This window comes from Ictalurus furcatus, chromosome 19, assembly GCF_023375685.1.
Source record: "Ictalurus furcatus strain D&B chromosome 19, Billie_1.0, whole genome shotgun sequence".
Classification (NCBI taxonomy): domain Eukaryota; kingdom Metazoa; phylum Chordata; class Actinopteri; order Siluriformes; family Ictaluridae; genus Ictalurus; species Ictalurus furcatus.
Genome location: NC_071273.1, coordinates 23,286,042 through 23,301,041, shown reverse-complemented (window position 1 = coordinate 23,301,041; position 15,000 = coordinate 23,286,042). Strand labels below are relative to the sequence as shown.

The 15,000-nt window shown below is 42.4% G+C and overlaps 1 protein-coding gene across 7 annotated transcripts in view; it reads right to left on the bottom strand.

The window, feature by feature from the left end:
- The window catches only part of sox5 (SRY-box transcription factor 5), a 279,205-nt gene that overhangs the window by 104,892 nt on the left and 159,313 nt on the right, over positions 1-15,000 (bottom strand). The gene's annotated exons all lie outside the window — the stretch shown is intronic.

The following is a 15,000-nucleotide window of genomic DNA, read 5'->3' as shown; positions in this document are numbered from 1 at the left end:
GCGTCACGCTTATTTCACGAGCAGCCAGGGTGCGTTAGTGAAGCCGTTTTTTTTTTTGGTTTTCAAGTTCTGCTGTTGTTTTAACTTCACACACACACACACACACACACACACACACCGACCTTGGAGGAACATTTACTGACAGTGGTGCTGCTACTGATGAAAGTATGTGTGTGTGTGAGCTGATGGAACGCATCTGCTGATATTACGAGAGAAAACTGTGAGACGAGACACTTTTGTGATACCTTGAGAGGAAAAAAAGGCTTCTATTGACTGAACATTCTCTCTCTGTGTGTGTGTGTGTGTGTGTGAGAGAGACAGAGAGAGAGAGAAAATGGATATGCTGCAGTAATGGGATTGCATCTGGTTGACAACATCTCCTAAGTGCTTTCAGAGACACTCTTCAGCCTTGGAGGCTAGTGCTACCATGATCCTGAGAATACAAAAACTGGATTCCTCTTCTGGATGCGAGGGCCGTCAATCACCTCGGCGTTTACTGCGGAGTTTAGCTCGACAAATATCGCCCCCCCCCCCCCCCCAAAAAAAACGCAACACACAAAAGTCACGTGACATCATCAGCCGAAGCCACATCGAGTACAGCGAAAAGGTCCCGTTTACCGACAAACAGTTTTGCGTACAGTTGCGATTTCGACAATTCGAGTAGTTTTCTGCCAAAAAAAAAAAAAGCAGAAAAAAAAACCACAGAAATTGCATCGGAAATTTGAACAACAACAAAAAAAACCCCCGCCGCTAAATCAAGCATTTTCGGTCGCAACGATCACAAAAAACAAAAGCTCTGCGAAATCCTAGGAAGACATTACAGGCAACGATATAATTCAAAATGTACCTACTGAAAAGACCAGGGGTAAAAAGCAATATAACCGCACAATATACTGTAACGATAATATAAATAATATATAAAGCCGTCTTCAATTCTTGAATCTGATTGGTCAGACAGGTCGTGTCTAGGTCAAGCGCCGTAACTGATTGCAATATCGATATCATATCCTGTCATATTCCTCATCACCTTTCTTCTTCAGAGCTCCCATTCAGATGAACTCAGTAAATATGAATGAAAAACAGGAAACAGAAAAGCCTTTAGGCGTGAGCTATAAAAGTGACAGGAAGTCATGTGTCTATATGGCTGTGCACCATTGAGTGGAGAAATGCACGTCACGTTTCATAATTTTAACACGCTTTAACATATTTTACCGTTAAAAAAAAAAACCCATTCGCTTATTACTTAATAATATCTCTAGCGTAGGAAACATAGTTAGTGTGTTTAGACCACGTGTGGAAATGTGTACGAGTCGTTTTCAGTGACGAGTCATTTGTTCGTTCAAATGATTCGTTCAGATTCATTCAGCCTGATCGTGGTGTCGCACCATCTACCCTCTGGGACTTCAGCGCTCTTTTCAAATCGATACGGGATGATAACCACGAAACCTACGTATAACAGAAATATTTTGCGCCGTCAAAGTGAGCTTGGGATAAGAACACGCCCGGCGGAGTGTTTCGGATATGTTTTCGTATTTACGTATAGCCGTCCCGTTAAGTTTGCCGTCATCCTATTGGTGGATTTTAAACTAACGATTTTAATAATAATAATAATAATAATAATAATAATAATAATAATCGTACACGGCTCAACAGACTACCATTGAAAGCAGAAAAATGCTGAAAGGTCGATTCATATGAGCTCAAATGACTCTCAGTGACTCTCTCACAGGCTCAACTGACTCACTGAACATGAAAGGAGTGAGTCTGAATCATGAAGTCTTAAAAAGAAATCTCAATCATGATGCTCTTTAAAAATAATAATAATAATAATAAAAAAAAGTAGAAAAAAAAGGAATCTAAAGTTAGTCGGTTTTGCTTCAAAATTGCGAATCAGCAACTGAATCAAATAGATAAATGACTCGGCACAAACCAGTAAGAATGATTCGTTCACGTTAGTAATTCGTTCGAAAAAGACAGAATCGTTTGTGAATGAAACATATCTTGTGTGAGGTGTGTGTGTGTGTGTGTGTGTGTGTGTGTGTGTGTGTGTGTGTGTGTTGGGGGGGGGGGGGGGGGCTGGGCAGGTCCTGTAGCTGTGCTAGTTCACACTGGGGCAGTAAAAGCAGTGGCTGCAGCTGTATAAACTCAGCAGCGGCACACGGCCTGTCTGCAACACCACCGGGATCTGTTTATTCTGCCTGCTTTCATTCTTACACACTGAGCCCTTTTGTTTCTGGCCTCACACACACACACACACACACATGTACACACACACACCTCAACCCTGCCTCATCAAGTCACCCTCAAACACTCGCACACTTTCACTCCAGGAGGAAAAACACTTCTCCAGTGTCCTCATCAAACACACAGTGTTATTTATATTTTTTTAAAAAAAAGCTCCTCGTTCAGGTGAATTAGCTTCTGGATGGAGCTCCGGTTTGATCTCGGGCCCCGTAAAGCGCTCACACACACACACACACACACACACACATACCCTCACACACTTCCTCTCCAGCCCCGCTGACACGAGGCTTTCACAGTTCCTCTTGAGCAATAAAACGTGTGTTTTCCTCCATGCCTTTGAAGTATAATTACTATACAATTCGGCACGCCGGGTGAGCAGGTTATAGCCGCTATTTCATTGAAAGTTGGCAGACCTGCGCTCGTGGAGAGGCCGCGCGAAGCATTTAGAGCATCCAGTGATGTTGGGATTAAAAAGAAGGGGCTTTATTAAGTAGATAAATTGGCAGTGAAGCTGGTCTCCGAGGTCATAATTAGCGTCCATTAGCATAATTTTACTCCATCCTTCTGTGGCTGTCATAATGCCTGGCCTGCCAAACACACACACATACACACACACACACACACATATATACATACACTCATACACTCATACACACGCCGCCTTGGCTAAAACGGCATCACCGTTCCGGCTCTCGCTCATTATCTCCAGGTTGAATGCTTTGACCGTCGTCGATAATTTCCAGCAGGAACACAGCGCTTAACCTCCAGAGATGACGATTATGTCTGACCTCACGCAGGACACGCCGCGCTGTACGGCTGAACCGAGCGCACCGCGTCGTACAGCTACACAATGAAAGCTTGTCAGCGGTGACGTCGTCCGAGCAAACGGCCGACTTTTACAGCAAAGGCCTGCCATGAATAACCGCACGTATTCAAAGCAACACAAAACATTTTTCAGCCTGAGCGTGACGTTAAATGATATATGCTTTTGTACGTTTTTACACATTCAGACAGCTTAGCGTCACCGACGCTGGTTATTTAGCTAGCCGCTGACCTACCTGCTGATGAACTAGCATATATTTGTCACAAGATTTTCGATTCTTACTTCAAAATACCCTTACTATCAAGATTTCTTCATCCCAAACGCTAGCAAAACTAGCAAACTAGCTCGTTTTTTTGTTCAACACCCGAGTCATACTTCCTGTTACCTCAACGACCACCGTTTGTTTAGCGCTAACGTTAGCAGAGATTAGCTACCTGACAGCTTAGCACTAGCAAACTACATCGTGTTTGTCGCAACGGTTTAGTACCGAAGTCTCGTAGCGTTCTTAGCGCGTCGTGTCACACTGACTAAAATACAAACGAAATATATTGTCGGTGTTACCATAACAACCAGGATTTGTGTATCGCTGACATTAGCTAATAATAGCTAGCTGGCTAACAAACCACAAGGAAACCAGCTCATGCTGTTATTGATCACGAGGTTTCAGTCATCTCATCAGCCTCATCACATTTACATCATTGCATTCGCAGCGATTTAGTTCGCGTGGCAAAGTATAATGTTACCATAGCAACCGATGTTTTTTTTTTTTTTAAACACGAATCCTAGCTAGCATAGGAAACTAGCTTGTGTTTGCCTCCAGAGTTTAGTAACTGAGTTTTACACCATCTTATTCTCAGTAAGTCATACAGCAGCAGCAGCAGCAAAAAAAAAAACAAAAACAAAATATATTGTTGCCATAGCAACGACTGTTTGTTTAGCACTAAAACAAGCTAGCATATCTGGCTGGCTAACTTCCAGCTAGGAAACTAACTTGTGTTTGTCTCCAGATTTGAGTAAACTCTATAGTAGAGTCTTGTTTTACTTCATCGTATCTTCAGCAGCCAAAAAACTGTCAAAGGATAACGTTACCATAACAACCAAGATTGGTTTAGTGCTAACATTAGCTAGCATAGCTGGAAACTAGCTTGTGTTTGTCTCCAGATTCCGGAGTCTTCATTAACATCATCGTATTCTCAGCAGTGTTACCGTAACAACCGAGATTGATTCATTAGAATGGTAACATTAGCTAACGTAGCTAGCCAGCTAGCTAGTAACTGCTAGTACAAAGTAGTCTCGGATACAGACGAGATCCTAATATCGGTGTGTGTACTTTTCTGGCTGGAACCTTCAGGATCTTGAAGGCTGCAATCTGATTGGCTGACCCTGCACCGTGACCACACCTTCTTAAGGCCGACGTGGATGTACTGGACGTAGCAGACAGTTACGCAGCTAAAAGTCTAGCTAGCGAGCCGAATAAACTCGAAGAATTTAGCACCAAAGTGTTTTCTTTTCAAGAATTTTCAGCTCGTACGCGAAGGGTTTAAAGCCATGGAATATGGGTTAATCCTGTACAAATCATTTTTGAGTAAAAATAATTACAAATCAAATATTATGTATTAGTATAATGTATTAGAAGACGTTCTGTCCTGTAATGGACTGTAAACCAGGAGCGTAATTGGCGCCACATTAAGTCGATCGCAGTGTGGATTTGCAACTAAATGGCAGGTCAGGAGGCTAGCATGCCAGGCTAAGCCGCTAACTCGCTGGGCTAATCGCTAGCCGCTAATGGCCACCCCGCCGGTGTGGCTCTTTCCCCATCCTGTCCGCCTGTCCCCCCTGGCTGTGTGCTAAGCCGGCATTAAAGCCACGCTCCTCTCGTCTCTCTGCCTTCTTATGCAAAAATGCTTCACCACGCTAGTCGCACAAACACACGTAGCCTCAGTTAAAAAAGGGAAAAACCGACAGGGAAACAGACACGCTTTATCTACTCGCCATCGGTCCGGGTGGTAGCAGCGCAGGGTTTTAATCATGACACTGTACACAAACGTAGACGCGTTACAAGCTCCACAACAGATACGAGTATCCCGTACAGTATGAGTTTAAAAGTACTGCCGTACGGTTTCCTCGGGAGGGCAACTCGGAGACGTTAAACACGCTCATCACGGCCACTCGGGAGCGTCGGACGTACGTTCGAGTTTTCCAAAATGATTCTGAAACGAGTTAAACAGTCTACAGAAAGCCATTTTTAATGTCGATGGCTTTTCTTTATGTACGTGAAGAGCTGAGCTTGAAACGGCTTACGGTGCATGTTTAATCTGGGAAACACACACGCGCACACACACACTTTAAATACTTTACATTTACACAAACTCAACACGCAGTACAGAAATTCTTCAGGACTTCACACTTCTCACTTTTTGTTCTTTTCATGTCTTTAATGTCAATTTTATATATATATATATATATATATAGCACTAATACAGGGTTCTAGATGGAAGTCTTTTTGCACACAAGACCCTTTTGGAGATCTTTAAGCAGGACACAAGTTGTTCTATACTGTGTGGAAAAGTCTTGCACAAACATGCTATAAACTATCCAAAGCAGCAAGACAGTAATAACTAATAACTAAACAAACTCGTCAATATTAAGCGTAACAACTCTTCGCCGTTTAAAATGAGCGAGGACGTTTTCCGAGCGTCTTAGAGAACCCGCCACGATTCTTCCGGAGACTCCCATACCTGTTTGTGTTTCTGCAGGTCAACCCGGACATCAGGATTCTGGTCTGAAAGAGCGGTGTGTTAATATGTCAGTATGTCGCTTTGCATCGTACTGCCGCGCAAACGTCTCACCTGTAAAAGTTTACGTAGAAGTGTAAGAGTAATGTTTGGAAATCGCACGACGGAAAAAAAAAAAAAATGTGATAAAAATGTTCTATTTAAAAAGAAAAAAAAAAAAAAAAACGAGGAAAGGAAAAGAAAAGAAAAGAAAAAAACAACAACACGGGGTGCCAAAACTTTCGCACAGCGTTTATTCGCGATGGAGAGTCCCTCCGGGATTTTGCGATCTCTGCGACATATTCGGAGCGGCGTGCTCCGCAGACCGCGGGCCCGAGACGTGTCACGTGACGTCCGAGTGCGGCTAAAAGGTCTCGTTTACCGACAGACGAGACCGTGCAGAACGATTGCGAGCGCGATTTCGCCGATTCGAGTCGTTTCTCCGGCAAAACTCTCACGGATTTCGAAAGCGTCTGTGGCCGCAACGATCACGTAAAAAAAAAAAAAAAAAAAAACCTCAAGAAAATCGATTCAATACAATTCGATTCGTATAGCGCGTTTAACGATGGACGATGTCTCAAAGCAGCTTTACAGAAACGTATAAACACAGGATGGAGATTTTAAGCGTGTGAATTTATCCCTATTGAGCGAGACGGTGGTGACGGTGGTGAGGAAAAAACTCCCTGAGATGATATGAGGAAGAAACCTTGAGAGGAACCGGACTCAGAAGGGAACCCGTCCTCATCTGGGGTAACATCCTGCACGGACTGCATATATATATATCTATATATATATATATATATATTGTTATCGTGAACATTCCTTTCAAACCTTCGTTTCTATCAGGTTCAGAGGTTCAAAAACTTTAGCACAAGGACAATTGTTTTGTAAAAAGTCCTTCAAGGACCAGCGATGAAACGGCGATATGCTGACAGGTTGTGACGTAAAAAAACCCAAAATCTCAGGTAAGGATTTTCCTCTAATATAAGAAGTAAAGATGAACGGAAAAACACGCAACGGTTCGTACGTCGAGTGACGAAAAGCTAAACGGTACGGCTTGAGGTTAGCGCGGGAAACTCTTCCACGTACACGTGATGGGGCGGTGGTGTCTCAGTGGTTAAACGCTCTGGGTGACTGATCGGAAGGTCGGGAGGTCAAACCCCGGCACTGTTGTGCCCTTGAGCGAGACCCTTACCCCTCAACTGCTCAGTGTATAAATGCCAGAATGCATTAAAAGGTAAACACCGACAGTCGGAAGACAGAGATATAAAGATGTCTCGCGTTTTTGTTTGTTAACACGACTTTTCCGGAACTGTCGCACTATCGTCCCTCACTCGTCTATTTATTTATTTATTTATTCATTCATTCGTTTGGAGAGCATTTGACGCAGTTTCAGCCTTGTTCTGTGTTTTTGGATGGTACCGAGGCGAATTCCTTCACCGAGTCAAGCGGGTGATGATGTCAGCCGGATGTGACAGTTCCCTTGTGTGTGTGTGTGTGTGTGAGAGAGAGAGAGAGAGAGAGTGAGTGTGTGTGTGTGTGTGTGGGAAAGCAACAACGTGTTTAAAGTATCGAACAATGAGGCCTTTTTATATTCTCGTAGATAACAAGAGCTCTGGCGCAGCGACAATACCTCAGCATTTACATACACATTAGACCTTAAGGACTGCTCTCTCTCTCTCTCTCTCTCTCTCTCTCTCTCTCTCTCTCTGTCCCTCTGATAGCTCCAACATGACTCTTTATTTAGGACAATCGCCTGTTTATGTGGAACTGGGAGTTATTTCTCTGCGTCTCTCTTTCTGTGGAATCCTTCTGCTTCATGGATATTTATAGTCCCTGTTCTCTCTCTCTCTCTCTCTCTCTCTCTCTCTCTCTCTTTCTTTCCTTCTTGTAGGGATGAACAAAAGTGTCTTCTGTAGGTCTTCAGGTGATGAACAGGACTCCGTGGCACTAACCCACTAGTAGCCCATCCTCACGGAAGCGTTAAAAAAACGTATCAGACTCGCACGTCAGTGCCGATCGAATGCATGCCGCACTAATCAGACTCGTACACGTTTTTCCAAAGACATATATACTGTATGACGGGCATGAAAGCTCACACACACACACACACACACACACACACAGGCACGCACGCGCGCTTGCGGAGCCGTAACACAAAGCAGCCTCTGTGTTTCGCCCCAGGTTGTGGGGGCCACCCCGGTTTCCTGTCCAGCCTTTTCCACAAAAGCCAAGAGTCTAATGTCACTGTCATCCATTAGCATTTAGACATGGAGGTGAAGTCACACACACTTGGTTATGTGTACGGTTAACACAGAGCTATGTGTGTGTGTGTGTGTGTGTGTGTGTGTGTGTGTGTTTGCTTTTGGGCAGAACAGAAGGCACCGGCCAGCTCACAGTGCCTACAGCTTACACACATGCGCACGTTTGCCAGCGTCTTTTAGTCATCGCATCAGCCGTCTGCATGGCTTCCTGTCGTTTTCCCCTCTCGTCTGATCGTCCCTTTCTTTCTTTCTTTCTTTATTTATTTATTTACTTATTTATTTATTAACCGCCCATCGCGCGCTGACTCACACGGCCGTGACTTTCACCGACGTTTTGCGTCCGAGGGTTTCCACGCGTCCGCTACGCACAAAAGACGGGCGCACGGCACGGATCTCCGGCCAGAAAAAGAAAGAAAGAAAAAAAAAAAGGAACTTCCCCTTTTTAATTTTTTTATATTAAGCACAAAAAAAACAAACAAACAAACAAAAAAAACAACCACAAAAAAAAAAAACAAACAAAAACGAACCGACACACACACACACACACACACACACACACACACACACACACACACGGCATGCCTTCAGGGCGACCGAGTCACTCGGTGACAGGAGTACGCCGCCGCTTTGACGTTCCTGGCGTTCCGGAGCGTCGTTAGGAGCGTACCGTCGGCGTCGTCGATCAGAACCTCGTCCTAGAGTACGCTCCGTTTCTATTGGTTCCACCGTGGTTAAGTCAAATCAGTAAAATCAATCGATAATATACCACAACGGGATGATTGAGCGGACGATAAACCCGTAGGAAGACGATCAGACGCATGGGATCGTCTACGTGGATCGAGGAGCTCGTGCTTTGGCTTGTAAACTCTTGTATAAGGGGGGGAAAAAAAAAGAGAGAAATCTCTCGTTACTAATCCCACCGTTCTCGAGTGAAATAATTCGCTGAATAAATAACACACGTGTTAGGATGAATGATTAACGAATAGACCTGGCGTTTAAGCCATCGACACGAACAGGTGCGTATCGTCTGATCCAAACACGCTCCCGCTCTTCGTCTCCTAACCTCGTTACCCGGTCTCGTTTCTATCCGTTTCACTCCTATGATTAAAAAAAAAGCAAAAAAAACACGCGTTAGATTAGTTTTTATATTTATAAGACCTACCGAAAAAACATGCTCCCGTATAAATAACCGAATGAAAAACCCCGGAGTTTAAGGGATTAAGAGCAGATCGTCGACGCAGGATCACAAGCTCACTCGTTGACTCATACCCAGCTCTCGTTTCTATTCATTTCCCTGTACGGAATTAAAATATATCTATATTCACAGCACTTACTGAATAATACACATTAGGATGAATAACTAGATAATAAACCTAGTGTTTAAGGGATTAAGAGTGACGACGAAGGGGCAGATCGTCTACGCAGGATCACAGTCACACTCGTTGACTCATAACCAGGTCTCGTTTCTATTCATTTCACTGTACGTAATAATAATAATAATAATAATAATAATAATATATATATATATATGTATATATGTATATATATATATTTCTATATATTTAGAGCACTTACTGAATAATACACGTTAGGATGAATAACTAGATAATACACCCAGTGTTTAAGGGATTAAGAGTGACGATTAAGGCGCAGATCGTGTGCGTTTGATGAAAACGGCGTTCTTCGGGACGAGGCGTTTAACGAGGTGTCCTTTTCTGTTAATGACTGTACTAAAAGTCCGGCGTGGTTACTGATTTTATGATGTTTAACTGAATAATCAACCTGGAGTCGAAGCGATTAACGGTAACGATTAGGCGCACGTCGTGAAAGATCTCGCGCTTTGACGAGTTAAACTTGTAGCCAGGTCGCTTTCCTGTGCGTCTCACTGTACTTCCTTCCAAATAATTCAGAGCAGTTGATAAACAACGCAGTTTTACGATCCACCTGGAGGCGAAGCCATTACCAGTAACGGTGAGGATCAAAATCTCACGAAGGTTTGTTTTTGTTTGTTTGTTTGCTTGTTTGTTTGATTTCATTGCAGTTCCGTTTAAAGAATGCTTTAGAGTAGCTGTTGAACGGTTTTACGCTTTACGACGAGGAACTGAATAATACGCCTGAAGTTTAAAGGGGTGGGCCGTAATGTTTAGTAGCACTTAAAGTCAATTTGAAATAATAGAAAGCTGTGTATGGTTAAACAAGCGCACACACTGTTCAGCTGTAAAACACACACACACACACACACACACACACACACGCTTCGATTCAATCCACCCTTTCCTGAAGTACCTGAGTGTACAGAGACTCTATTGTGCAGGCCGGAGAGGACGTACCATATAGGCTACACACACACACACACGCACACACGCGTGCGCGCGCACGAACACTCCTGTCTCTTTCCCAAGAGTGACACAAACCATTTACCCGAACAGCCACTGATTTTTATTGCTCTACCAGTGATGCAATGCTCATCTCTGACTTCTGACATCTGACCCACGACCTCTGACCTCCTGTCATATGACTTCTGGCTCATTAACCCCCATACCCTCGCCTGTGTGTGTACGGACCGACAGACCGAAGGCCAAACTCCAGGACTCGATCGGATCCCTCTCCCTGGCGTCGGTGGACTCCGGGGTCAGCTGACTGCCAGAGGGAGGTTTCAGAGTGGAGGAGGAGGAGGAGGAGGAGGTGTAGGGAGAGAAGAGAGAAGCTTTTAACATTCTCCTCTGGTATTCTTCATTCCCTCGTTCACCCTCCACCCCGCCCTCCTCCCTTCCCTTCATCCCCAGCATGGAGACATGGTTATCAAGCCTCTGTGAGAAAGCACAATATGGGCCAGACAAAGGAGCCAGTCTGCACTCAATAGGCCACAGTGGATAAAGAGACGAGAGAGGACAGAGAGCCAGAGAGTCCATCAGACAACCCAACACACACACACACACACACACACACACACACACGCAGCAGAGTTAACACCGCACCACCGCACTTCATCACATAGGAAGTTACGCTCCTGTGTGTCAGTATCGCAATAATCTCATAAGAACATCACAACGATCAGCCGCCGATTCCATTACACAACTTCGCTACGAGGCTCAGCGCTTAACCAACAGACATTCCTGAAGAGGCTGGAAAGGAGGAGAGAAAAAAGGGAAAGAGGTGACAAATGGAGCGGTGTAAAGTCTCTCACTGTCTCTGTGGAATGTGACAGTTTGGTCATGAAATGTCCTGTCTGTTTTCCTTAGAGGAAAAAAACCTTCGAATCTTCTAAAGTTATAACAATAATAACAACAACAATAATAATAATAATAATAATAATAATAATAATAATAACAACAACAATAATCATAATAACAATAATAATAACAACAACAACAATAATAATAATAATAATAATAATAATAATAATAATAATAGTAATAGATGTTATTGTTATTATTATTATTATTATTATTATTCACTAATAAATGATTATCATGTTACATTCTAATTTCTTCTCCCTGTGGTATTATTTTTCTTACTCATTGTAAATCCTACTCTTCACTAACTGCTCTGAATTATGAATCACAGTGCGAGGACTTACATCCTGGAATATTAAGGGATTCAAATTAAAAGCTTGGAAATCTTTTTCTTTTCTTTTCTTCTCTCTGTTTTTTTTTTTTTTTTTTTTACATAAATATCAATAATACATTTGAGAGAGAGAGAGAGAGAGAGAGAGAGAGAAAGAGAAAGAGAAAGCTTTATTAAGAATTCCAACGTGTTCCCTAACCCGGCAATCGCATTTACATCCCGTATCATAAAAATAAATAAATAAATAATGATAATATGATAAGAAAAAAAAAATCATACTTGTTTAGAATTTTTCCTTACTAATGACTTAATTTTTTTTTTTTTTTTTTTTTTTAAATGTAAACAAACATTTCAACAACAGAAGTCAGCACTTCTCCAGGCGCTACTGGAGAAACTTATAATCAAGACACAAGCTAGGTATGAACTTATTAATAAACAAATAGATAAATAAATCAGAGTAAACGATCATAGCTGCCGTGTTAGGCGTTTTAATATTGTATTTATTGATTTATTATTATTATTATTATTATTATTATTATTATTATTATTATTATTATTTCTTCTTCTTCTCGCAGGTCAAATGCCCGAAACGCGGCTGTGAACAGAGATGAAATGAAGAAATCAAATTCCGTTCATGACACGGTTCGAAACAGAAGTTGAAGCGGACTTACAGAGACGCAGCCATCGGGACGGAAGAGACGCGCGGACGAGCGCTCACACACACACACACACACACACACTCACACACACACACTCTCTCTCTCTCTCTCACACACACACACTGACACGCCGCACGCGCGCGCTCTGCTGCTGCCGCTGCTGCTGCTAAACACACTGAGGAACCCGGCGCTGTCGCTCGCGCGCCTGCTAAACACCGACACTTCATAAACACACACACACACGCACACACACGCGCGCACACACACACACACACACACCCTGCGCTTGCTCCTTCACCACTGATGGAGTGCATTACTCGAAAGCAGAACTGAAGCATCCAGCGTCCTCTCTCTCTAAGTCATTGTAATCCTCACTTTTATCTCCTCACCCTCTGCTTTTCTGTGTAATCCTTTCCATTTTTAATTCCTCATAGCTGTTGTTATCTCTCTCTCTCTCTCTCTCTCTCTCTCTCTCTCTCTCTCTCTCTTTATCTTTAACTCCCCCTCCACTCTTCATTGCTGGATGAATGATTTATTGAAAACACATTTTTTTTTTTTTTTTTTTTTTTTTTACCCGTCATACAAATGTGTTCCTAATTCAGGGATAAAAACCCGCCGAGTTTATCTGCGAACAAAAGATTAGTTGCATCTGGCAAAACAGCGCCGTTTGCTAATGCAATAAAAATGCGCAGCGCGGTGCTAAAAATGCGCCGAGCGGTAAAACGGGGCGAATTAAGATATGTGTTTATTTGTTTGTTTATTTATTTATTTATTTATTTATTTACAGAATGCCTAGACACAATGTAAGCGGAGTATCGACCCAGGGCACTTCTTTTTTTTACTTGATGCAGAAAAGTAGGTGAGAGAGATTTGGCGTGGTGTGACAGAAGGCCTGGAAACACACACACACACACACACACACACACACACACGAGCAAGCATCCAAACACACCACACACATCTGGGGGCAATAAATAGGAAAACAGCGGCAAGAATAAACAGGACAAACAGCAGGGGCTCGCACGAGTGTGTGGTTTCAACAAGAATACACAATTAAAAAAAAAAAAAAAAGAGAGAGATAAAAAGAGACACTAAGGGGAAAATATCAAAGGATGAACTTTTGTATTCTGAGGATGTTGCGTATGGCATGTAAAGTGTTTTGTTTGTTTGTTTATTTCTTTCTTTTCATTCTATCTGTTCAAATCAAAGACTGTGTCACAAGTTCAGAAGTGCAGAAAACTGACGAAATATTTTTTTTTTTTTATATTTTTTTTTAAAGCAGAAGGACAAAAAGAAACTGAGAGGAAAGAGATGCAGCACAGGAGCTTACCGAGAAAGTCTTATCAAACACTATCTCTGTCTTTCCTACACACACACACACGCGCGCGCACACACACACACACACACACACACACACACACAAACACGCGCGCGCACGCACGCACGCACACCCTTAACAGAGAAAAAGAGGAGAAGATAAAAAAAGCTCAAGTCATTTCAGCCAATCACATCACAAAGTCAACATAGAGGTCAAGAGTTCCAATAACAGTTCAATAGAACACTACGGAGGTCTGTTACAGCACTATAGAGTTCTGTAGAGTTCCATTACAACACTATAGAGTTCTCTAGTGTTCCATTACAGAACTACAGAGTTCTCTAGAGTTCCATTACAGCAGTACAGAGTTCTCTAGAGTTCCATTACAGCACTACAGAGTTCTCTAGTGTTCCATTACAGCACTACAGAGTTCTCTAGAGTTCCATTACAGCACTATAGAGTTCTGTAGAGTTCCATTACAACACTATAGAGTTCTCTAGTGTTCCATTACAGAACTACAGAGTTCTCTAGAGTTCCATTACAGCAGTACAGAGTTCTCTAGAGTTCCATTACAGCACTACAGAGTTCTCTAGTGTTCCATTACAGCACTACAGAGTTCTCTAGAGTTCCATTACAGCACTATAGAGTTCTGTAGAGTTCCATTACAACACTATAGAGTTCTCTAGTGTTCCATTACAGAACTACAGAGTTCTCTAGAGTTCCATTACAGCAGTACAGAGTTCTCTAGAGTTCCATTACAGCACTACAGAGTTCTCTAGTGTTCCATTACAGCACTACAGAGTTCTCTAGAGTTCCATTACAGCACTACAGAGTTCTCTAGTGTTCCATTACAACACTATAGAGTTCTCTAGAGTTCCATTACAGCACTATAGAGTTCTCTAGAGTTCCATTACAACATTATAGAGTTCTATACAGTTCCATTACAGAACTACAGAGTTCTCTAGAGTTCCATTACAGCACTATAGAGTTCTATACAGTTCCATTACAACACTATAGAGTTCTCTAGTGTTCCATTACAGAACTACAGAGTTCACTAGAGTTCCATTACAGCACTATAGAGTTCTCTAGTGTTCCATTACAACATTATAGAGTTCTATACAGTTCCATTACAGCACTACAGAGTTCTCTAGAGTTCCATTACAGCATTATAGAGTTCTCTAGAGTTCCATTACAGCACTATAGAGTTCTATACAGTTCCATTACAGCACTATAGAGTTCTAGAGTTCCATTACAGAACTACAGAGTTCTCTAAAGTTCCATTACAGCATTATAGAGTTCTCTAGAGTTCCATTACAGCACTATAGAGTTCTCTAGAATTCCATTACAGCACTAC